Raw genomic sequence first — 25,467 nt, 5'->3', positions numbered from 1 at the left:
AGGAGCTAAATAAATCCAGATGGTTCCGTGTCTAGAGGTACATTATGGTCCTCTGCTGGTCAATCTCTAAGCAGCAGGTGGTCTTAGCCTGTTTACATTTGTCAGCGTGTAGCGAGTCTGCTGCAGACAGTTAGATACGGATTAAAATGGTCTTCCTCAGCCCCCCGAAAAATGTATAAACTAAAGTGTGTTTAATTGTCAGATAAACACGTTTTCATTAGTTTTTCAAATCATTTGAAAAGGGAACCCATTCGGAAACATGAGACAGGATAGAAATATATGTCCAACAAGATGAGAGGAACAATACACTTCAAAGCGGGGTATCCGATTGAGATTTTCCATGCTTGCGGTATTTGAGAGGGCAATACATTTTCTAAGGTGGAGATAAACATGATACTTCCTCACAAGCCCTTATGAAAACAGTGTGTGTTTGGCAGAGCTCTCTACTCCATCATATGGATTGTGGTAGTTTATGTGTACTATGTCCGTATGGCTTTGAGAAGATTGATATTGTCTGCACCAAGTGTGTTTTTATATATCCGTGACACCTGAAGATCCAGACGGAGGGCAGGAGCCCAGAGTTTACACACTCACACAGGGCTAATCTCCTCAGCCAATCCCCCTCTATCCTGGGATTTCTGGGTAATTATGTTTGTGTCTGGTCTCTTTTCCTCTTCCTACACTGTCTTGTTCCCTGCCTTTTTGTTGTTGTCTCATTCTCTATCCGGCATGCAGGCACACAAAGATACAGGCACAAGAAGATGCAGGCACACAAAGATGTGTGCACGCACGCACACATGCACACACACCAAAACCTAGATCATTTACACACGTATTTTCACTTTGCATTGTGGAAATAATTATTTTGGAGCAAAATGGGAGCATGCCACTCTCGTTGTCTCTTTCACACCTTTTTTTTATCTTCCGTATCAATGGCTTCCATTACATGCTGTTCCTTCATGCATTGTTCTTTCCTGCTCTGGTCCTTGCAGTTGTCATTACTTTACTTCATGTCACGGGTCCCCATCATGGTTTTAAAGGCCTGCTGGGCCATGCCAACTGTGCCAGGTTGGTACCACATCAAATCCCCTTTGTCTGTGGGCATCAGGCGTCATCCTGCACCTCGGCCATCACAGCCGCTATGCAGTGCCAATGGGCACCTCAATGTGGCACAGCCCTGTTTTATTGTCAGTATAAGGCAGCTATGCCTATTATATTATACATGGTGCGTGGGATTGGTTATGCAAGCTTTGGAAACATCTCATTGCTTCCAATTCCGTGAGCTCTCTTCCTGTTATTGAGTTTGTCTTAATGAATGAAAGGGGATAGTGCCTTGGTGTTTGTTTATTCATCACTCACTGTTGAAATATACAGCTGTTTCTTTGAGACTCTATGGCTACATGTTAAAGCCTATCCACTGCACCATTTGGAAAAGAATGTAAACATTGGGGTAAAGGAGTGTTAATATATTTTTATATTATGATGTGGTGCTGGGGCTCGCCAAACTTGTGAGGCGACTGTGCTTCCCTATTTGATACACATCATTAGTTTGAAACTTCAGACTGATGTTAATGTTTCTCTGTTATGCTACAGTATCACTGGAGAATATAGCTTGCAGCGAAAATGTGGACAGATGCAGTGGTAGTGGACGTTTCAATGATATTTTAGACATTTAGCACAAACACTTATCCAGACAATGTAGCCTTTCCTGCAGTCACGGACCAAAAGCACCCTCTTTGGCCTCATGGGTGGAATGTTATTCATATTTTTCATTATTAATAAAGGTCGTTTTTTTTACATATCAAAATGTGATGTTTCTATGTCAAACAGTTGTGTTATATTTCAGTCATCTGTGAAGTATATAATATGTAATATTGGGATACTAACTCAAAATTGAATACATTTCAACACTGTATCTGACATGGTACCAGTTTTTTATTGTATCTTTATTTTCTGACCATGTGTGTGAGTTGTGTACTTTTGTTTCAAAGTAGATTTGTTTAAGACTACCAAGAATCACTCTGTGTGGCCCTGATTTAGCCAACTGCAGTAAAAGGTTAAAGGAGCAATTAGGGTTAAGTGCCTTGCTCAAGAGCACATTAATTGTTTTTTTTACCTAGTCGGCTCAAGGATTTGACCGGGGATCTTTCGGTTACCCAACACTCTAAACTGCTAGGCTAAACCACTCTTAACCGCCGCTACCTGCCAGCTCAATGAGCTGCTTGTATGAAAAATTAAGATAAGCTGTATTTTTCCAGATGCTAGCACATTCTAGTGTACTGCTGCCTTTTTCCCCCAGACATTTACAGACCGGTGCTGGAGCCGGGAGCTCTGAGGAACTGACATTTAGGAGATTAATTAAGAAACATGTATCTAACTGGCTTCGACACTCGTATCCTGTCTAGGAAAGAATACTGTGCTGCTGTACCATGTCAGCAAATGCTTTTGGAGTCACTAAATGATTTTAGCTTCAGTAAAATGCCTAAAAACTGGTGGTTTTTCAAGGAGATAAATGTTGAGTCAACATCACTGAATGTTGCTGAAGGAATGCACTTGCTATGCAAATAGGATAGGATTGATGTTCAACCAAACTAACAGCACTGACATTTAGACAGGCTTCCGACGTGTACAGCTAACGTCTGTGTAGAAGTAAAACAGCAGAGACAAATGCATGCAGACTCATGTACACAGACTACACAACCAAATGCACTCAAATTTAGTTCATACCTGTCATTTAGAGTTATTAGCAACATCAGTTATTGGCTTCAAAGTTGTACTGTCGGAGTTTAACATAGTATACCGTACAGAGAGAGGACAGCTCACTGCCTACAGTGATTTAGGCGATGTTGAGAGTTCATAAACAACATGTTAATTAATATAATACATACCATTTAGTCGGAGATTTATCCGAAGAAACTTAGTCATGCGTGCATTTATTTCTTTTAACGTATGGGTGGTCCTGGGAATCGAACCCACTATCCTGGCATTGCAATCCCTACCAACTGAGCACCGCATTAACAGTATTTTTTTTTTTAGATAAGAGAGAATAGGAGCTTGCCTGAAAGTCATGTGATATGACATTGGATCTGAGATATTATCTAACAGGAACAGCCTTGATATTGGGTTACTTTGGTCGACTGTATGAAGTATAATTAGGGCGCTGTGTTTTGCGCAATCATGCGACATAGCAAGCCTGTATCCTTTTTAAAAACCTATAGACCAGAAATAAGAATTACAAATTTTACATTTCAGTCATTTAGCAGACACTCTTATCCAGAGCGACTTACAGTGAGTGCATACATTTTCATACTTTTATTTTACACCAAAACTGAATGCAATCATCTAAGGACGGTTCTCTCCATCTGACATAACAAAAACAGGACTGTTTGAAAAAAAGCTTTCATAAATAAGGGTTCAAATCCAGGCATGTCACATGACTATGCACGCAACACAGGGACCTAAAATAGAATACGTTTAATAGGTCATTGGAGTAAAAGGAATGGAAAATGATTGGAAAAGCATAGCCTTTCTGTCTGTATACAGTACACTTCCCACTCTCATGAGCAACAGCTTAATTAAATAAGATAACATTATTTCTACTAGTAATATAGTTACTAGAAAAAGTTATATCTAAACAGAGTTAGAGGAGCAATTATTTTCCTCATTTATACTTCCTAGTTTGTTTGTTTTTTCTTTCTAATTTCTAACTTCCAGTCCATACGACCCCCTGTTTTTGAAGTAAAAATATATGATTTGAAAGCTTGTGAGGGTGTCAGAAATATATGCCTGGAAACATAGTTCATAAAACCCTTTCTTGGGTTTTCATAGTTGGATGGGCTATTTACAGATGGGCTCACAGTGATCTGTGAGCTATTCTGACAGCTGGTGCTTAGTTAGTGAGGGAGATATGAGTCTCCAGTTTCAGTGATTTATGGAATTCATTCCAGTCATTGGCAGCAGAGAACTGGAAGGAAAGGCGACCAATGGAGGAATTGGGTTTGGGGGTGACCAGTGAAATATACCTGCTGGAGTGTGTGCTATGGGTGGGTGCTGCTATGGTGACCAGTGAGCTGAGATAAGGTGTGGCTTTACCTAACAAAGACTTATAGATGACCTGGAGCCAGTGGGTTTGGCGGCGAATAGGAAGCGATGACTCTAGAAAAAATATCATTTATAGGGTTTTCTCTGCTGTTAACATAGTGGCCGGTCATTTTTGACCCTTAAGACAACACAAGGGTTAAAGTAATGATTGACTGTCGTTTCTCTTTGCTTATTTGAGTTGATCTTGCCAAAATATGGACTTAGTCTTTTACCAAATAGGGCTATCTTCTGTGTACCACCTCTACATTTTCACAACACAACTGATGGGCTCAAACGCATTAAGAAGGAAAGAAATTCCACAAATGAACTTTTAACAAAATACACCTGTTAATTGAAATGCATTCCAGATGACAACTTCATGAAGCTGGTTGAGAGAATGCCAAGAGTGTGCAAAGCTGTCATCAAGGTAAATGGTGGCTACTATAAAATAATCTCAAATATAAAATATATTTTGATTTGTTTAACACTTTTTGGGTTAGTACACGATTCCATATGTGTTATTTCATAGTTTTGATGTCTTCACTATTATTCTACAGTGCAGAAAATAGTAAAAGTTAAGAAAAACCCTTGAATGAGTAGGTGTGTCCAAACTTTTGACTGGTACTATATATATATATATATATTGACTGTATATATATATATATATATATATATATATATATATATATATATATAGTACCAGTCATTCAAGGGTTTTTCTTAACTTTTACTATTTTCTGCACTGTAGAACAATAGCTTAACTTGTATTTATATATATATATATTCCATGTGCTTAGTATATGTGTTCCCAAATGACTCCCTTACGGCCTGAACCAGTCACAAACCCCAATTTAGGTTTATTTTTGAACCAGTCATTTATTTGTCATTGTGTGTATGTCTTATGCAATGGGTTATGAGAAACAGAGGGCTCACGTTGAAACATTAGGCCTTGTTTTTAAGCAAACATTTGCTCACAGAGCCAATAGCCAATCTTTGGCCACTTTCCAGGGCTAGGTACCAAATGCGACCCTATTCCCTTTATAGTGTGTGCACTCTGGTCAAAAGTAGTGGACAATAGCGATGTGGGACACACACCAGGTGTCAAGCTAAAGAGAGGTGAGTCATGGGTGAAGAGCTGAAGCTTTCTTATTAACTTCAATAACAACCACTACTTATCCCCTTCACTTTGTAGTTAATATTATACAAAAACGGAGTGCATTGAAAGCCAATGTCTTTTAAGTGCATAAAGTGCTGCCCTTAGAAACCTCTAATGGTTTCATGCGGAGAGAGGAAATCTAAGCATAATCATCATAATTTAACAGTTTAACCAATCGAACACGGCTTTTATATGAGTTAACCTATTAGGACGCTGATAATGTATAATTTTAATGTTCCATATTCATATTTAAGGGTTCCCAGGTGGCCTCTGTGTAGACTACACAATATGAGAGGTAAATCAATACTATTTGCAAACACAAGGGTCATTCAACATAGATGTGACTTACACTGTTATATAAAATGTCAGGGAGAATTTGAATAGACCCCCCCTCACATATAAGTGTTTAGGCTACTCTACACAGACAAAATAAACTCTTGAATGCAACACACCTTTATGGATCACAGAGCATATCAAATGAAAAATGATTTGTCGAGACATGATGACGACATCCATCATAAAATGACAAGGAGTAATTAACGTGCCATTTAGTCACTATTGATGCCAAATTATTGCGCAGATTTTTAACCACTTTGCTAATGCAGTGCTTTTGTTTTAAACAACCAACAGCACAGCACTACACTGTGCTTAAAAGTGTTTCGTGCAGCTGAATAGGTAGGGCTCGTTATCTGCTGAAATGAGTTTCCTCGTTATCACAGTTCATTAGTTAAAGAGCACAGTGGGAGGTGGTGCCACTGATTGGGCCTTTTATCATATTCATATTCGCCTTCAATAGTTTTTTCCTGCAATAGTTTTTTTTCACTGCTTTGACTTCCTTGATCAAAACTGAACCTGGGAGAATATTACATCTTTGTTGGCTTGCATTCATCTGACCATGATACTGTTTGTCTGTTACAACTTATCATGTAGACACCCTACTGGCTGATATAAATATGATGGTCCATTCGAATATAGAAATATAATTGAATACCTAGAGTACTCCAAAACTCAAAGTGTATAACAAGATATAACATACCCTTCTTTGCTCTGGGCTGCATCATATGAATTTCGCCACTGTCCTGTAATAGAAGATTCTCTATTTAATCATGTCCTTCCTTGTGGTCACATCTACCTTGATAGTGATTCCTCTGTCTTAACTAGCGACGTCTGAAAACTCTCTCTTATTTCCTTTGAGTGGGGATTATTTCCATAGCATACTAATGAAATCAGTTGGTTTATGTCACATCACTCTCCTGTCCTGGCAATATAATAGCTACCTGATCCATCTCAATGCCTCATTGTTAAACATCTAAGTAACCTGTATCACCCTTTCAGTCCATCCCACACAATGTTTTCACTTCCCTACATTACATTTGCCAAGTCTTGATTTGATGTTGAATTTATTTGAATAATACTCTGCCTCGAAAGCCCATGGGCCCTTGGATTAATGATGACATTCAGTTTTGACTGGTGATGTCTTTTTAAAGATCAAAACCTCAAACCCTGTCTGATGCATGTTGTGTCAGTTGCCTCGGGAATGGGTATGATTCATAAGACAACAGGAAGTAAAGGGTAACTTTACCAGGACTGAGGGGAAACATCCTATGCTGAGCATTGCATTGAAACGCATCAGAGCTTGACAAAGTCATGATAACCCCCCCCCCCCCAAAAAAAAATGCTGGGTTAAAACAACCCAATTTGTAGAAATATTGGACAAAACACACACTGGGTTATTTTGACCCAGCCAGTTGGGTCACAAACAACCCATTGCTTTTTTAACGTTGGGTTCTTGAGCTATGATCAACTTGGTGAGATCAGAAGACTGGAGTCAATGCTTAGTAGGGGTGTGGCTTTCAGATAGTTATTTTTGGCCACCCTTGAGAGCAAATATCTTTCCAGTTAATCTTTTCTGTTGTATTGTCAATACATGTTAAGGTTGAGCACTGACACTTCTGTAGCTTAAGCTTTAAGACTTACTCAAGAGTATGAGTTCTTTAAGTGCCTATCCCAATGCTGGGATAGTAACCACTTTGTTATAATATTAAAGTAATAATGGTTTTAATTGTATTCATTTTATTTTAAAATGTGTAATGCGCAAAAATATTGATGTGAAAGCTACATTTGTGGTGAACATGAATCACATTTACGGGTGGCCACAAAAACCTATATTAAAGCCACACCCCTCATAGGCCATGCCTTTGGATTACCCAAAAGTGGGTTAATTTTAACATCAGTTGGGTTGAAATTCATATTCATGCTGGGTTGATGCAGCAGATGGGTATTTTTTTTATGTAATACAACGGTGATTTTCAGGAGGCATGGCCTATTAGGGGCATGGCTTTCAGATAGGTCATTTTGGCCACCCATGAGAGTAAATGTCATTCCTGTTCATCATGTTACGTTTGTACCCTACAAATGTAAATTTCCATTCAATATTTTTGCAAATTACATAGTTTAATATAACATTAGTAACATAATGAATTAAGTATTATAACAAAAAAAACAAAGTGGAAACTATCCTAACATTGGGATATGCACAGGCACTTGAAGAACTCAACTTGTGTAAGCCTCAATAAATACAACAGAACAGATTGACTGGAATTACATTTACTCTCACCGGAGGCCAAAAATAACTATCTGAAAACCACTCCCCTACTAAGCCATGCCTCCAGTCTTGTGATCTGACCCGGTGGATCATAGCTCAAGAACTGGCTGGGTAAAAAATAACAGCGTGTGACCTGTTTACTATTTACCCAGCGCTGGGTTGTTTTTAACTCAGGATTTTAAATTATGAATGGATATGGATATTGAAGATAAAAGACGGTACAAGTTTAGGGCCTCAAGTTGTAAATAGTGGTATCTTGCACTGAATATGTATATGAGAATAACATGGAAGTTTGTGGCATCCTGACATGTATTGTACATTAAGTTAGCTAACCTATGCTAACGTTTTTTTTATTTTTTTATTTTTTATTTCACCTTTATTTAACCAGGTAGGCTAGTTGAGAACAAGTTCTCATTTGCAACTGCGACCTGGCCAAGATAAAGCAAAGCAGTGTGAGCATACAACAAAGATTTACACATGGAGTAAACAATTAACAAGTCAATAACACAGTAGAAAACAAAGGGGGGGTCTATATACAATGTGTGCAAAAGGCATGAGGAGGTAGGCAAATAATTACAATTTTGCAGATTAACACTGGAGTGATAAAAGATCAGATGGTCATGTACAGGTAGAGATATTGGTGTGCAGAAGAGCAGAAAAGTAAATAAATAAAAACAGTATGGGGATGAGGTAGGTGAAAAGGGTGGGCGATTTACCAATAGACTATGTACAGCTGCAGCGATCGGTTAGCTGCTCAGAACGTATGCTCTAGTAGTAGTGGAACATAGATATCCCTAGGCTCTAACCTTGGTGCTTGAGAGCTTAAACTTGACTTGACAGATATACATTGTTTGTAATCCGGCAACGAGTCTCAACCTCACCACTTAGCCACCAGTGGGTAATTGTTAGAGTGCAGGTAAATGTATCTTGTCACGCTGTGAGATGACAGATTGAGGTGACACACTGGTTATGATTCGCCCACAGCCCCTGTGTTACTTTACTCTGCGGCCTCTCGCCAGCGTGAATAGTGTTTATATGTCTGGAGAAGGATGAGCAGGAGGTGGAGAAGGAGAGGTAACTTGGGGATTGTGAAATGTAGGTACTTTATCTCCCCGCCAGCCCGTTGGATGGGCAAATTAAACCCTCCCAGCTGAGCGCTCCGACCGACACACTGGCTCCAGTAAAACATCAGTAGGACTAGTGATGAATGGGGTTGGGGGGATACAGTCAGAGACTAGGCTGCTATTTTGTGCCAAGAGTCGCTTTGTCAAGTGTTGCACTTTGTAGTCTACTAGCTTGCCATTGCATTACATGACATATGAGGTAGTATGTACTACAATGTTATGATAAGGCACTGACTAGCATGCTCTCTTGGTGAGGCAGGTGAAGAGGTAGTGGTCTTCCATAGATTACCCTTCCAGGTAATAAAGGGAGGGGTGGCTCAAGAAGACACATTTACGGCATAGTGCTCCAGTAGTCTGAGTGATCTCCAAGCCTGCATCGCCTGTCTGTATCAACCATGTAAAGAAAAGTTTGTCCAGTCAAAAAAGATACTATTTTATCAGTCAGTTTAAACCATTCTCTTTCAGGCAGTCATCAAAGGTGTGATTGTACTTTTTTATTCAAACCTCAATTGCCATGCCAAGTAGGCCGACAGTCAGTCACTCGAATGCTGGCATCGCAGCCAGCTGAGGCTTTACAGCTTTCTACTGTGCTATTCACAACCTGATTCGCCCTGTTTGGTAGGATGACAGCAAACGTGATTTCCTCATCTATCATTTAACACACACACTCACCAACTTTAATACAGATGGCAGACCAAAATACAACATCAAGTATATGAATCAGGCACTCTTGAGCTCTACTCAGGCTGCTTTCTTTCTTACTCTGGTTCGTTTTAACACAGACCAACTTTGATACAGAGACCAAAATACAACAGCAAGCATTCGGATCAGCCGCTCTTGATCTCTATGCATGATTCTTTCTCTGACTCTCGCTCTCTTTATCTTACTCGTTCTCCCTCTGGTTCATTTAAACACTCACCAACTTTGACACAGGAGGTGGCGGAGACAAAAACTACAATCCCAAGCATACGGTGTCCATCCATGCTTCTTTCTCTCAACCTCTTTGTCTGATTCTGTCTTCTTGGTGATAGAACAATAAAGGCCAGAGCTGTTTCAGAGATCTTGCTTTGGAGTCTTGTTTACTCATGTAGGAAAGGGATGGGGGACGGGTGTCTTAAGTTGTTTGGCTGTCAGATAGCTTGGTTAAAACAGAGATTCAATTAAGATCATATTGCTTGATAGCTGTTTCCAATTAGGAGAGTTCCCTGGGAATGTATTTTGGATTGGAAAATCCACAATGGGACACTGCAACACTGATATTTTGAATACTCATTCTAAATACCTGTATCTCAGGGTTATTTTGTAATTTTGTCACGAGGTTATACACAACATACTCTACAAGATCAACCACATCATAACACCATAGTACCCTAAAAAAGCCATTTTAGTACCCTAAAAAGCCATTTTAGTACCCTAAAAAGCCATTTATTACTTCATATGCGTGTGGTACTGACTTGAGAAGTCATGTCATTTCCATTTTTTTAAGCATGCTCTACTGCAGGGAGATTTGGGGGAATTGGTTTAATATCTGTTTTTTTGCATGCACATTGAGTGATTGATTGATTACTCTTACGCTACACAAAGATAAATAATACATGTTCTAAACTAATCTAATAATTTAGTTAGATTTTTAGCACCAGTTACTGAAATGGTTGTTCCAGTTTAAAGGGCTTAGGTAGGCTCCTCACACTGTTCCTAACCCTGGCAGTTTTTATGAATGTTGGTAGTGGTCGAAAAAGTACCCAATTGTCATACTTGAGTAGAAGCATAGATACCTTAACAGAAAATTACTCAAGTAAAAGTGAAAAATCACCCAGTAACATCCTACTTGAGTAAAAGTAAAAAAGTATTTGGTTTTAAATATACTTAAATATCAAAAGCAAATGTAATTGCTAAAATATACTTAAGTATCAAAAGTAAAGGTATAAATAATTTCAAATTCCTTATTTTAAGCAAACCAGATGGCATAAATATTTTTTTTTCATTTACGGATAACCAGAGCCACACTCCAATAGTCAGACATCATTTACAAACAAAGCATTTGTGTTTAGTGTGTCCGCGAGATCAGATGCAGTAGAGATGACCAGGGATTTTCTCTTTAATTGCTTGAATTCAACCATTTTCCTATCCTGCTAAGCATTCAAAATGTAATGAGTACTTTTGGGTGTCAAAGAGTACTTTAGAGTCGTCAAAAAATATGAATAGTTATGTACAGATACCCAAAAAACTGCTTTAATCCACTGAATGCAGGTTGAGGATGAATTGAAACAAACTGTTGGATATCCTAACTCTGGCTGGATTCCAATAGAAATTAAACATAACTTTCCAAGCCAGCATAATATGAGTTGCAGGTAGGGTTGCACATGTCTGGTAAATGTTCCAGGTTTCCCAGAATTCCAGGTTGGAATATTCCTGAAAATTATTTTGCAACCCTACTTGCAGGCCTGATTGACTGGAATTACATGTAAAACCTATTTCAGGCAACTGTATTATGGTAAACCTAGGCCTCATGAGATACAGTGGGGCAAAAAAGTATTTAGTCAGCCACCAATTGTGCAGGTTCTCCCACTTAAAAAGATGAGAGAGGCCTGTAATTTTCATCATAGTTACACTTAAACCATGACAGACAAAATGAGAAAAAAAATCCAGAAAATCACATTGTAGGATTTTTCTTTTCAATTTAAAGTTTTATTAAGTTTTCTTGTTTTTCAATCAACCAACAAAACACATTCCACATTCACAGATGTGACAGGCTTTAAAAACACATTCCACATTCACAGATGTGACAGGCTTTAAAAACACATTCCACATTCACAGGTGTGACAGGCTTTAAAAACACATTCCACATTCACAGGTGTGACAGGCTTTAAAAACACATTCCACATTCACAGATGTGACAGGCTTTAAAAACACATTCCACATTCACAGGTGTGACAGGCTTTAAAAACACATTCCACATTCATAGATGTGACAGGCTTTAAAAACACATTCCACATTCACAGGTGTGACAGGCTTAAAAACACATTCCACATTCACAGGTGTGACAGGCTTAAAAACACATTCCACATTCACAGGTGTGACAGGCTTTAAAAACACATTCCACATTCACAGGTGTGACAGGCTTTAAAAACACATTCCACATTCACAGATGTGACAGGCTTTAAAACACATTCCACATTCACAGGTGTGACAGGCTTAAAAAAAAGAAAAAGGCCAAGAATAATAATACATTTGAGAAAATAAAAAATAAAAATACAATTAAAATGAATGATAAAGTCAAATAAAAGCATTTATTTTTCTTAATCTATTCATTTTCCTTGGTGCATATATATATATACATACATACATACACACATATACATACATATACACACACACACACACACACACACACACACACACACACACACACACACACACACACACACACACACACACACACACACACACACACACACACACGTACGCACACGTACTCAAAAACTAAATTAAAATAAAAACACACAAAAAAACATAACACTTGCAGCAGCACTATCAAGGTTCTTATCAGCTATTTCAAGCATTCGCTGAGACGACGGGCCAATCATTCGTTTTTAGGTTTTACAGTACCTTACACAACATGTATCTGCGCATTTGCCTAGTCACCCCGTTCACTCTGTCCAGTTTGAAATATAGTTGAATAGTGGAGACCAGAGTCTATCAAACTTGGGCTGTCTCTTGTGGAGGTCATAAGTGAGCTTTTCAAGAGGAAGAAAGTCAACAATCTGGTCAATCCACATTTTAAATGTAGGAGGGGTATTAGAGGCCCACAATAGAAGAATACATTTCTTAGCAAAGTATGTAATAGTCATAAGCAAATTTTCTCTGTCAGGATCAAGAACAAAGTCCTGCTGGGCATTAAGAAGATAGATACATGGGGTCATATCAAACTGTACCTCTAGTATTTTCTGTGGAGCAGTATGTACAGATTGCCAGAATCTGGCAATCTCCCTACAGCTCCAAAATACATGCATATAGGTTCCACTTTCAGAGGTACATCTTTTACAGTTAGGAGACATATCTGTTTTCATTCTATGGAGTCTCAAAGGAGTATAATACAATTTGTACAAAAATTGATCATTAGATTCTTTCATTTTTACACTGGTAGAGGAGCAGTATACCCTGTCGCAAACCTCCGCCCATAACTCGTCCTTGATAGTCAGACCAAGGTCCTTTTCCCAGATTATTTTCAAAGGAGTAAAGGAGGAGCTTCCTTTCTCAGAAAGGAGTCTATAGATGTAAGATATTTAGCCTTTAATGGATTGTGCTGTGACAAGAAGGGTTTCAACTTCATTCAACTGAGTTCTAAACCTCCTCTTGGAGGTAAATGAGGAAATTACATGTCTAATTTGAAGATATTTTTAAAAAATGGGATCTTGGCACATCGAATTCACTGCAGAGCTCTTGAAAGGATTTCAGTGTAGTGGTTTTCTGATGAAATAGGTCTGAAAAGGTCCTGATTCCTAGTGTATGCCAAAGATTAAAGTTGGCATCCCTCAGGGCTTTTGGCAAGTCTGGGTTGCCTACTATAGGCGAGTGAGAACATGTTTGGGAGGAAATGCCCAGGTATTTCTTACAGTCCCTCCACGCTAGTAGGGTGCTGTAAATCAAAGGTTTTGGCTATGTTGCCCACTTCACTAAAGTTATTAATGAATATAATTGAGCTTAAGGGCAATGAACCACAGGATTGGGATTCTATCTGAATCCACGTTGACTCTTGTCTGTTTGTGATCCATGTTAGCATGTTGCGGATTTGGACAGACCAGTAGTACAATTGAAGGGAGGGAAGGGCAAGACCACCCACATGATCTCCAAGGTGGCATAGCAGTTCAGACGTCTTTTGTCCTCGTCTTGTCGTGTCCTGTATATATATATATTTACAACTTTTTCACATACATTTTATTTTTATTTTCCATCAACTCATCTTCAAAACACTCTCCTGCAACCCGCCTCACCAATGTATATTTATAAAAAAGTATTATTTACCTCAGATCTGTAATCCTCCAAGAAGCTAGCCAGAAACTCCAAGAAGCTAGCCTGAAACTAGCCAGAAGCTAATCCAGAAGCTAGTTCAGAAGCTAGTTAGCTCCTTTACTGGCAAATCGTTAATATTCAGCTAACCACGGTTTGTGGTCATCAGCTATCCTTTAGCTCGAAAATCTATCGCCAGTTCTGTACGGCGCACCGCGGCTCGGAACGGAACATACCGGACCAATTTTTCTCTCCATGTCCCTGGATTTCGACTGCTCTCTGGACATTCATACCCGGATCTCACAGCTAGCTAGCTGCTATCCGTGTGACTATCGGCCTTCGTCGATTCCGGAGCAAACATCAATTATTCCGGAGCTAGCAAACTCCGTCAATCACTCCTGAGTTCCATCAATCGCACCTGGGCTGCAGTCACCTATCCGGACCCGTTTTACTGCCTTCGCGGAGCCCCACCGGGCCTTCACAACTGGACTGCCGACGTTATCTACCCGAAGGAGTTATTCGGCTGGCTCCTCCGTCGCGACGTTACCTGAACGCCCATCTGCGGCCTGCTAACCGTTAGCTGTCTTACCGGCTGCTATCTGAATAGACAATTTTTTTATTTTTATTTTTTTTATTTTTTATTATTATTATTATGTTTTTTTCTTGGGCCTCTATAACTATATCTATTGTTTTTATTTTTGTTGTTGTTGTGTGATTTGGATTAATCCCCTCTACCACACGGAACCCCACTAATCTACTGACGGAACGTAAGGGGTGGCTAACAACAGACCTCCATCCTATGCTAGCTTGCTACCGATGCCCTGGCTAGCTGTCTAAATCACCAACCAACCTCTCCACTCACCGGACCCTTTTGATCACTCGACTAAGCATGCCTATCCCTAATGTCAATATGTCTTGTCCATTTCTGTTCTGGTTAGTGTTTATTGGCTTATTTCACTGTAGAGCCTCTAGTCCTGCTCACTATACCTTATCCAACCTATTAGTTCCACCACCCACACATGCAATGACATCTCCTGGTTTCAACGATGTTTCTAGAGACAATATCTCTCTCTTCATCACTCAATACCTAGGTTTACCTCCACTGTATTCACATCCTACCATACATTTGTCTGTACATTATACCTTGATGCTATTTTATCACCCCCAGAAACCTCCTTTTACTCTATGTTCCAGACGTTCTAGACGACCAATTCTCATAGCTTTTAGCCGTACCCTTATTCTACTCCTCCTATGTTCCTCTGGCGATGTAGAGGTGAATCCAGGCCCTGCAGTGCCTAGCTCCACTCCTATTCCCCAGGCGCTCTCTTTTGACGACTTCTGTAACCGTAATAGCCTTGGTTTCATGCATGTTAACATTAGAAGCCTCCTCCCTAAGTTTGTTCTATTCACTGCTTTAGCACACTCTGCCAACCCGGATGTTCTAGCTGTGTCTGAATCCTGGCTTAGGAAGACCACCAAAAACTCAGACATTTTAATTCCAAACTACAACATTTTCAGACAAGATAGAACTGCCAAAGGGGGCGGTGTTGCAATCTACTGCAAAGATAGCCTGCAGAGTTCTGTCCTACTATCCAGGTCTGTACCCAAACAATTTGAACTTCTACTTTTAAAAATCCACCTCTCTAAAAACAAGTCTCTCACCGTTGCCGCCTGCTATAGACCACCCTCTGCCCCCAACTGTGCTCTGGACACCATATGTGAACTGATTGCCCCCCATCTATCTTCAGAGTTCGTGCTGCTAGGCGACCTAAACTGGAACATGCTTAACACCCCAGCCATCCTACAATCTAAACTTGATGCCCTCAATCTCACACAAATAATCAATGAACCTACCAGGTACCTCCCCAAAACCTTAAACACGGGCACCCTCATAGATATCATCCTAACCAACTTCCCCTCTAAATACACCTCTGCTGTCTTCAACCAAGATCTCAGCGATCACTGCCTCATTGCCTGCATCCGTAATGGGTCAGCGGTCAAACGACCTCCACTCATCACTGTAAAACGCTCCCTGAAACACTTCTGCGAGCAGGCCTTTCTAATCGACCTGGCCGGGGTATCCTGGAAGGATATTGATCTCATCCCGTCAGTAGAGGATGCCTGGATATTTTTTAAAAATGCCTTCCTAACCATCTTAAATAAACATGCCCCACTCAAGAAATTTAGAACCAGGAACAGATATAGCCCTTGGTTCTCCCCAGACCTGACTGCCCTTAACCAACACAAAAACATCCTATGGCGTTCTGCATTAGCATCGAACAGCCCCCGTGATATGCAGCTGTTCAGGGAAGCTAGAAATCATTATACACAGGCAGTTAGAAAAGCTAAGGCTAGCTTTTTCAAGCAGAAATTTGCTTCCTGCAACACTAACTCAAAAAAGTTCTGGGACACTGTAAAGTCCATGGAGAATGAGAACACCTCCTCCCAGCTGCCCACTGCACTGAAGATAGGAAACACTGTCACCACTGATAAATCCACCATAATTGAGAATTTCAATAAGCATTTTTTTACGGCTGGCCATGCTTTCCACCTGGCTACTCCTACCCCGGACAACAGCACTGCACCCCCAACAGCAACTCGCCCAAGCCTTCCCCATTTCTCCTTCTCCCAAATCCATTCAGCTGATGTTCTGAAAGAGCTGCAAAATCTGGACCCCTACAAATCAGCCGGGCTAGACAATCTGGACCCTTTCTTTCTAAAATTATCTGCCGAAATTGTTGCCACCCCTATTACTAGCCTGTTCAACCTCTCTTTCGTGTCGTCTGAGATTCCCAAAGATTGGAAAGCAGCTGCGGTCATCCCCCTCTTCAAAGGGGGGGACACTCTTGACCCAAACTGCTACAGACCTATATCTATCCTACCGTGCCTTTCTAAGGTCTTCGAAAGCCAAGTCAACAAACAGATTACTGAACATTTAGAATCTCACCATACCTTCTCTGCTATGCAATCTGGTTTCAGAGCTGGTCATGGGTGCACCTCAGCCACGCTCAAGGTCCTAAACGATATCTTAACCGCCATCGATAAGAAACATTACTGTGCTGAGTCCCTGATCCACCTCTACGCAGACGACACCATTCTGTATACTTCCGGCCCTTCTTTGGACACTGTGTTAACAACCCTCCAGGCAAGCTTCAATGCCATACAACTCTCCTTCCGTGGACTCCAATTGCTCTTAAATACAAGTAAAACTAAATGCATGCTCTTCAACCGATCGCTACCTGCACCTACCCGCCTGTCCAACATCACTACTCTGGACGGCTCTGACTTAGAATACGTGGACAACTACAAATACTTAGGTGTCTGGTTAGACTGTAAACTCTCCTTCCAGACCCATATCAAACATCTCCAATCCAAAGTTAAATCTAGAATTGGCTTCCTATTTCGCAACAAAGCATCCTTCACTCATGCTGCCAAACATACCCTTGTAAAACTGACCATCCTACCAATCCTCGACTTTGGCGATGTCATTTACAAAATAGCCTCCAATACCCTACTCAACAAATTGGATGCAGTCTATCACAGTGCAATCCGTTTTATCACCAAAGCCCCATATACTACCCACCATTGCGACCTGTACGCTCTCGTTGGCTGGCCCTCGCTTCATACTCGTCGCCAAACCCACTGGCTCCATGTCATCTACAAGACCCTGCTAGGTAAAGTCCCCCCTTATCTCAGCTCGCTGGTCACCATAGCATCTCCCACCTGTAGCACACGCTCCAGCAGGTATATCTCTCTAGTCACCCCCAAAACCAATTCTTTCTTTGGCCGCCTCTCCTTCCAGTTCTCTGCTGCCAATGACTGGAACGAACTACAAAAATCTCTGAAACTGGAAACACTTATCTCCCTCACTAGCTTTAAGCACCAACTGTCAGAGCAGCTCACAGATTACTGCACCTGTACATAGCCCACCTATAATTTAGCCCAAACAACTACCTCTTTCCCAACTGTATTTAATTTTAATTTATTTATTTATTTTGCTCCTTTGCACCCCATTATTTTTTTATTTCTACTTTGCACATTCTTCCATTGCAAAACTACCATTCCAGTATTTTACTTGCTATATTGTATTTACTTTGCCATCATGGCCTTTTTTGCCTTTACCTCCCTTCTCACCTCATTTGCTCACATTGTATATAGACTTGTTTATACTGCATTATTGACTGTATGTTTGTTTTTACTCCATGTGTAACTCTGTGTCGTTTTATCTGTCGAACTGCTTTGCTTTATCTTGGCCAGGTCGCAATTGTAAATGAGAACTTGTTCTCAACTTGCCTACCTGGTTAAATAAAGGTAAAATAAAAAAATTAAAAAATTCAGGTTTCGATAGAGTGGAAAACTTGATCCTAGGTTTTTTATTGCCCCATATAAATTTGGTGATGCTTTGGTTAGTTGTTTTGAAGAAGGAAACTGGGAGATAGCATGGGAGCATCTGAAATAAGTAGTTCAGTCTAGGGAGGACGTTCATACGGATTACATTAATTCTTCCTACTAAGCTAATTGGGAGGGAGATCCAGGTTTGGAGATCGTTCTTGATTCAATCCAGGAGTGGAAGATAATGTTCCTTAAAAAGGCTATTCAGATCTGGTGTTATGAAGATCCCGAGGTATTGAAACCCCTGTGTTTTCCATTGGAAAGGACAAAGTGTCTTCATAGAGCTGGTGAGTGTAATATTGAGAGGGCAGACAGTGGATTTCTAAAAATTGATCTTATAACCTGAAAACTTTCCATACTGAGCAATTGTGTCTAAAATGAGAGGGAGGGATTTCTCAGGGTTGGATATGTAGAGCAAGACATCATCCGCGTAAAGTGAAATCTTGTGCTGCAGGCCGCCTGCAGAAACACCCATAATACTTGAATTGCTCCTTATCAGCTCTGCCAGAGGCTCCGCCCCCAACAAGTAGAGCAGCGGGGACAGCGAGCACCCTTGTCTTGTGCCCCGTTCCAGAGGGAATCTGTCAGAGTTCAGTCCATTAGTAGTCACCATGGCATTTGGATGAGAGTATAGTGATTTGATCCATTTAATACAATTTGGGCCCATATTGAACTTTTCTAAGACTGAAAACAGAAAGCTCCACTCCATCATGTCAAACGCCTTCTCAGCATCCAGTGAAGCCAGCAGGACAGGGGTCTTCTGTGCGTTTACTTGATCAATAATATCAAAAAGACGGCGAATGTTATCAGAAGAGTATCTGTCTCTAATAAATCCAGTTTGGTCCGCTTTTATTATTTTGGGAAGAAGAGTGTTTAGTCTTTTGGCGAGCAATTTGGTAATTATTTTATAGTCGAAATCCAACAAGCTTATGGGCCGGAAGGACGAGCAGGATAGGGGGTCCTTGTCCTTTTTTAGCAACACTGTAATGCGAGCTGTGTGCATTGAGTCTGGGAGAACTTTTTTTGCAAAAATTCTCCAGCATTGGCATGAAGATAGGGCTGAGCTGGGGCCAAAAAGCTTTGTAGAACTCTCTGGGGAATCCATCTGGGCCTGGGGACTTATTAGGTGGCATGGAGGTAATTGCCTCCAGGATCTCCTCAGGAGTGAAGGGGGAGTTGAGATCTTCTTGTTCGGTCTCTGATAGTTTAGGTAGCGAGATTCCCTCTAGGAAAGAGTGGAGTTCTGCCTCTGTGCGTTTTCTCTCAGAGGTATATAGTTTGCAGTAAAAATCATGAAAAGTTAAATGGATCTTTTTTGGGTCATATGTGACCTCGTCCTCTGCTGTTCGGATAGCCATGATTGTACGCTCTGACTGCTCCTTTTTTAATTGGTAAGCAAGCAATCTACTGGGCCTATTGCTATACTCATATACTCAAACATTTTTTTATCTCCTGAGTGTAGTCCAAATTCAGTTTGGCTTTGGCTGCTTTAAGTTGACTCCAGGAGGTGCTGTCTAGGGATTGTTTATGTATTTTTTCACAGCATTCCAGCTCCCTCTCAAGATCTAGCCTGTGTGCTTCCATTGCTTTTTTCTTAGAGGAAGCATATGCAATTAGAGGACCTCTTAGTGTGGCTTTAGCAGCGTCCCATATTGTGGCCGGAGAAACAGGAGAATCTTTATTGTCTTGTGTGTAGTTGTCTATCCATTTGGTTACCAATGTATGGAACGCTTCGTTTGATAGCATGGAGGTGTTGAATTTCCAGCTCTTTGACCTCGGGATGTTTTGCAGAGGTCAAAGCGGAGGTGGACAAAGGCGTGATCTGAAAGTGCTATGGGTCCGATTGTACAAGTGGCTGAATTTATGAAACTCTTTGGGATAAAAATGTAATCTATACGGGAGTAGGTGTTATGGACATTAGAGTAGTATGTATAGTCCATAGATGAGCTATTAGTCTCTCTCCAGATATCTATCAGTCCCATCTCTTTAGTAAGAGAGTTCAACATCTTTGCAGATCTAGGATTTGTGGTGGGGATTTGAGATGATTTGTCTAGGGTTGGGTTAAGGGTACAATTAAAATCTCCGGCCACCATGCCAAAGGAGACACAATGCTCATTGAACAGGGTTATAATTTTTGACCTGAAGGCAGGAGTATCTGTGTTAGGGGCGTATATGTTTAATATAGTAATTGGTTGACCATATAGTGACCCAGTTATCAAAATAAATCTCCCCTCCGGATCAGATATGTTTTTGTCAATTATGAATGGAAAAATGTTATGGATAACACAATTCTGTGTTCAGAATAAAACAAAAACCGGGAACAGTTAGCAACGCACAACGTCTCCCTCTCCCCACCAAAGAAATGCCTCATCCTCTCCACCCCGCATTGAGTAAATAACACAGTTGCCCTCGTCCAGACCACAGTAAAAGAGGGGAGAAAAATAAAATCAATAGCCCAGCCTTTATATACCTCCCCCAAGGGACATAGGGAACCCCAAGTAATAATAGCAACAAAAAAAAACTGGGAAATAAAAGTAGGCTGAAACATTAGTAGGCCTAGGTTAGGCTATACAGCCCATCCCTCTCAGTTAAAGGAAAATAAATATAAATTGGACGTTTATGGTTATCTTGTTGTTGATGTCAGGCAAAGCGTTTTCCAGGATTGTCACCTTGCCCCCTATCGCACTGAGCTGAGAGTTAATGGAATCTAATTTAGTGTTTAGTTCTGTACGTTGGGATCTCTTGGGATCTCAACTCAGAAAGGATGTCTTCGTCAGAGTGCGAGGTTGGCATTCGTTGTGCCTCGTGGGGGAGCGGGTTCTCTTGCTCCAGGCTAATGGCGCTAGTTTTTTCTGAAGCTAGCTTCTTCTTGGAGGCTTTTTCCGTCGCTAATATTCGAGTCCGGGTAAAAATTTCGCCTTTTGTAGCCGCCATGGCTTTTTCTTACTAAAGCTAAATGAGTTTGAACTTGGAGTGGAGGTAAGATTAGGAATTGGAAACTACTTGTGCGGAGCTCTTAGTTCGGCCATCTCGTCCAAGGGTCACGTGATCACATTGTAGGATTTTTTCTGAATTTATTTGCAAATTATGGTGGAAAATAAGTATTTGGTCACCTACAAACAAGCAAGATTTCTGGATCTCACAGACCTGTAACTTCTTCTTTAAGAGGCTCCTGTCACGCCCTGGTCTTAGTATTTTGTGTTTTCTTTATTTATGTGGCCAGGCCAGGGTGTGATATGGGTTTATTTTGTGTTGTGTTTATGTATGGGGGTTTTTCGTAGGTTTTGGGATTGTGGCTTAGGTGGGGTTTTCTAGCATAGTCTATGGTTGCCTGAGGCAACTTTGAGTGTCTTTGAGTGTCTTTGAGTGTTTCGTGGGTGATTGTTCCTGTCTTTGTGTTAGTTGTCACCAGATAGGCTGTATAGGTTTTCACGTTCCGTTTGTTGTTTTTGTATTGTCGTGTTTATCTCGTCATTAAACATGTACCGTATTAACCACGCTGCATTTTGGTCCAACTCTCTTTCGACGGAAGAAAACCGTAACAGCTCCTCTGTCCTCCACTCATTACCTGTATTAATGGCACCTGTTTGAACTTGTTATCAGTATAAAAGACACCTGTCCACAACCTCAAACAGTCACACTCCAAACTCCACTATGGCCAAGACCAAAGAGCTGTCAAAGGACACCAGAAACAAAATTGTAGACCTGCACCAGGCTGGGGAAGACTGGGGAAGACTGAATCTGCAATAGGTAAGCAGCTTGGTTTGAAGAAATCAACTGTGGGAGCAATTATTAGGAAATGGAAGACATACAAGACCACTGATAATATCCCTCGATCTGGGGCTCCACGCAAGATCTCACCTCGTGGGGTCAAAATGACCTGAATGACCTGCAGAGAGCTGGGACCAAAGTAAGAGAGCTGGGACCAAAGCCTACCATCAGTAACACACTACGCCGCCAGGGACTCAAATCCTGCAGTGCCAGACGTGTCCCCCTGCTTAAGCCAGTACATGTCCAGGCCCATCTGAAGTTTGCTAGAGAGCATTTGGATGATCCAGAAGAAGATTGGGAGAATGTCATATGGTCAGATGAAACCAAAATATAACTTTTTGGTAAAAACTCAACTTGTCGTGTTTGGAGGACAAAGAATGCTGAGTTGCATCCAAAGAACACCATACCTACTGTGAAGCATGGGGGTGGAAACATCATGCTTTGGGGCTGTTTTCTGCAAAAGGACCAGGACAACTGATCCGTGTAAAGGAAAGAATGAATGGGGCCATGTATCGTGAGATTTTGAGTGAAAACCTCCTTCCATCAGCAAGGGCATTGAAGATGAAACGTGGCTGGGTCTTTCAGCACACCACCCGGACAACGAAGGAGTGGCTTCGTAAGAAGCATTTCAAGGTCCTGGAGTGGCCTAGCCAGTCTCCAGATCTCAACCCCATAGAAAATCTTTGGAGGGAGTTGAAAGTCCATGTTGCCCAGCAACAGCCCCAAAACATCACTGCTCTAGAGGAGATCTGCATGGAGGAATGGGCCAAAATACCAGCAACAGTGTGTGAAAACCTTGCGAAGACTTACAGAAAACGTTTGACCTCTGTCATTGCCAACAAAGGGTATATAACAAAGTATTGAGATAAACTTTTGTTATTGACCAAATACTTATTTTCCACCATAATTTGCAAATAAATTCATTAAAAATCCAAAAATGTGAATTTATGGATTTATTTTCTCATTGTGTCTGTCGTAGTTGAAGTGTACCTATGATGAAAATTACAGGCCTCCATCATCTTTTTAAGTGGGAGAACTTGCACAATTGGTGGCTGACTAAATACTTTTTTTGCCCCACTGTATGTCATGTACTGTCATAAATAGTTTAATTATAATGATGACATTCACTTAGGAACTCACTTGGTGTAAGCACCAGGATTAAAAATGAATGAATTCGACAACCATATCTCTGTCACTAACAAATACAGTCATGGGTGGAAACTCTCCAATTCACTTGAAAGACAAGGCACACTGGGAAATTATATTGGAAGTGTGGCTTATTGGGGGTATTACTCTAAATTGTATTGCTGATATAACTGAAATCTAGAACCCTTACAGCAGGGAAGGGCAACTCCAGTCCTCAGGGGCCAGAGTGGTGTCACACTTTTTCCCTAGCAAACACAGCTGTTTAAACTAATTGTATTATAAGCTGAATATCATGATTAGTTGATTATTGGAGTCAGGTGGGTTAGCTGGGGACTGGAGTTGCCCATCCCTGCCCTACAGGGTCGGTTTGAGTAATGACTAAATCAATTTAAGTAACTGTACTGAGATAGAAATATCAAGTTTTGAGTAATGACCGCACATTGGGATTTACAGTGTAGTGATATAAAATCGACAAAGTCGTATTTACTCCCTGTTATAGAGCAGCCAGTAATTACAGCCAGCTGTGTGATGAGTTAATTATGATATAGTGCTGACTGAAACAGGGTTTAATGAAATACATTTCTGAATCATCCAGGCAGCATCTCTTTACTAAGCAACTGAAATGACAGACATCAACTGATATTGAACTTTCATTCTAACTGAAATTAGACTTTCCCAACAAATAGTGTAGACCATAGAGCATACCCTGCCCAACCAATGCTAAACTGCCAAGCTCACATTCAAAGATTTTGTTCATACATTTCTTGAAAATACTTGGTCTGCTCTTGACCCTTTTTCCATTCAGTAAGCTCCAAGAAATCAGAATGGTTTCTAAGTCATAAAATTGTGAAAGGGAGAAACATGAAAACAAACATTCAGTACTAACTGCTACTAATGACGTATAAAGAAGCTCATTATGTAAACACCAATTTATATCAGGGAAACCTTTTCTCTCGGAGGAACCAACAAACACAAGAAGAGTAATAATGAACTGTGCAAAGTAAAGAAAATAAGCTATCCCTCTCGAAAAGATTAGTCTTCAACTTTCAGTCCCATATCCCTAAACAAATACATTAGGCTTACACTTGACTTAATTGACCCCTCACGGGAAACAAACAGAGCAAGGTTCCATCCCAAATGGCTCACTATTCCTTGCATAATGCAAAACGTTTGACCAGAGGCCTATAGTCCCTGGTCAAAAGTAGTGCACTATACCGTATAGGAAATAGGGTGCTATTTGGGATGCACCCCCATCAGAGTATGTGAGTGGACCGGAGCACGGAGCGAGTTTCCCAAAGGAAGTGTTAATATGCTGTTTAATACAGTAGCCTATTTGAAATAGTGAGAGCTTCATACATTCACATTTTCGAGGGGGGGTTTATTAAAATACTTTTCAATACTTCAAAACCAAATGGTAGGTCCAGCTAGTCTCAAAAATAGATGGGTGTTGGTTAAATAGTGATTTTAATGTATGGAGCGAATCTGGAGCGGCATTTTGTTTTCCTGTGAGTGAGGGGTGATTTTTAGCCACGTGGTTGGAAAGGACATGGAGCGCTGATGAGCGGAATATCCGACTGCTCAACTCTGCTCACATACTCTGACCCCCATACACAACGGACATAACAATGCCCATTCTGAAAAGGTCAGGAAGTTGTCTGGGAGACAACATGCTTGTCTGAAATAGGAGGAGTGAAGACATAATGAAATGAATGCAAACTGAACACAAACTTGAAATCAGACGCAATTTGCGCATCAGTGTCATTTGTCAACGGTCATCAAATGAAGGGGCATGTTGTTGAAAATATCTGACTGGAAGTATGGAGATATTAGCTGCTGTAAACAATTACCAATCTATCCTGTCATCGTATGGAACTAAGTGCTGTCTTGAGCAGTTCTGCACAATTTATTGAATCGCCTAGATGTTAAGGTTTGTTGTCACCGTGTTATCTAATGGCATCATCTTTTTAAATCATGCTGACGCTCAAAGAATTGAGAAAAGTTGGAATTTCAAATTGAACATGTTGTGTGAATTGCTGTCATTGAATAATATAGGCTTAATGAAATGTAATAAACCTAGCTAGTCCTTTCAGAAGTGATATTTTTGAGAATGCGCTCCTCAACTGACAGTAAGAACATGTATCCTGCTATGTGTTGGAAGGATATCAATGAGAAATCAAGTGCTT

The sequence above is a fragment of the Oncorhynchus kisutch genome, linkage group LG6 (assembly GCF_002021735.2).
Source record: "Oncorhynchus kisutch isolate 150728-3 linkage group LG6, Okis_V2, whole genome shotgun sequence".
Taxonomy (NCBI): Eukaryota; Metazoa; Chordata; class Actinopteri; order Salmoniformes; family Salmonidae; genus Oncorhynchus; species Oncorhynchus kisutch.
The sequence above is the reverse complement of the archived record's forward strand: the minus strand, read 5'-3'. Positions refer to the sequence as shown.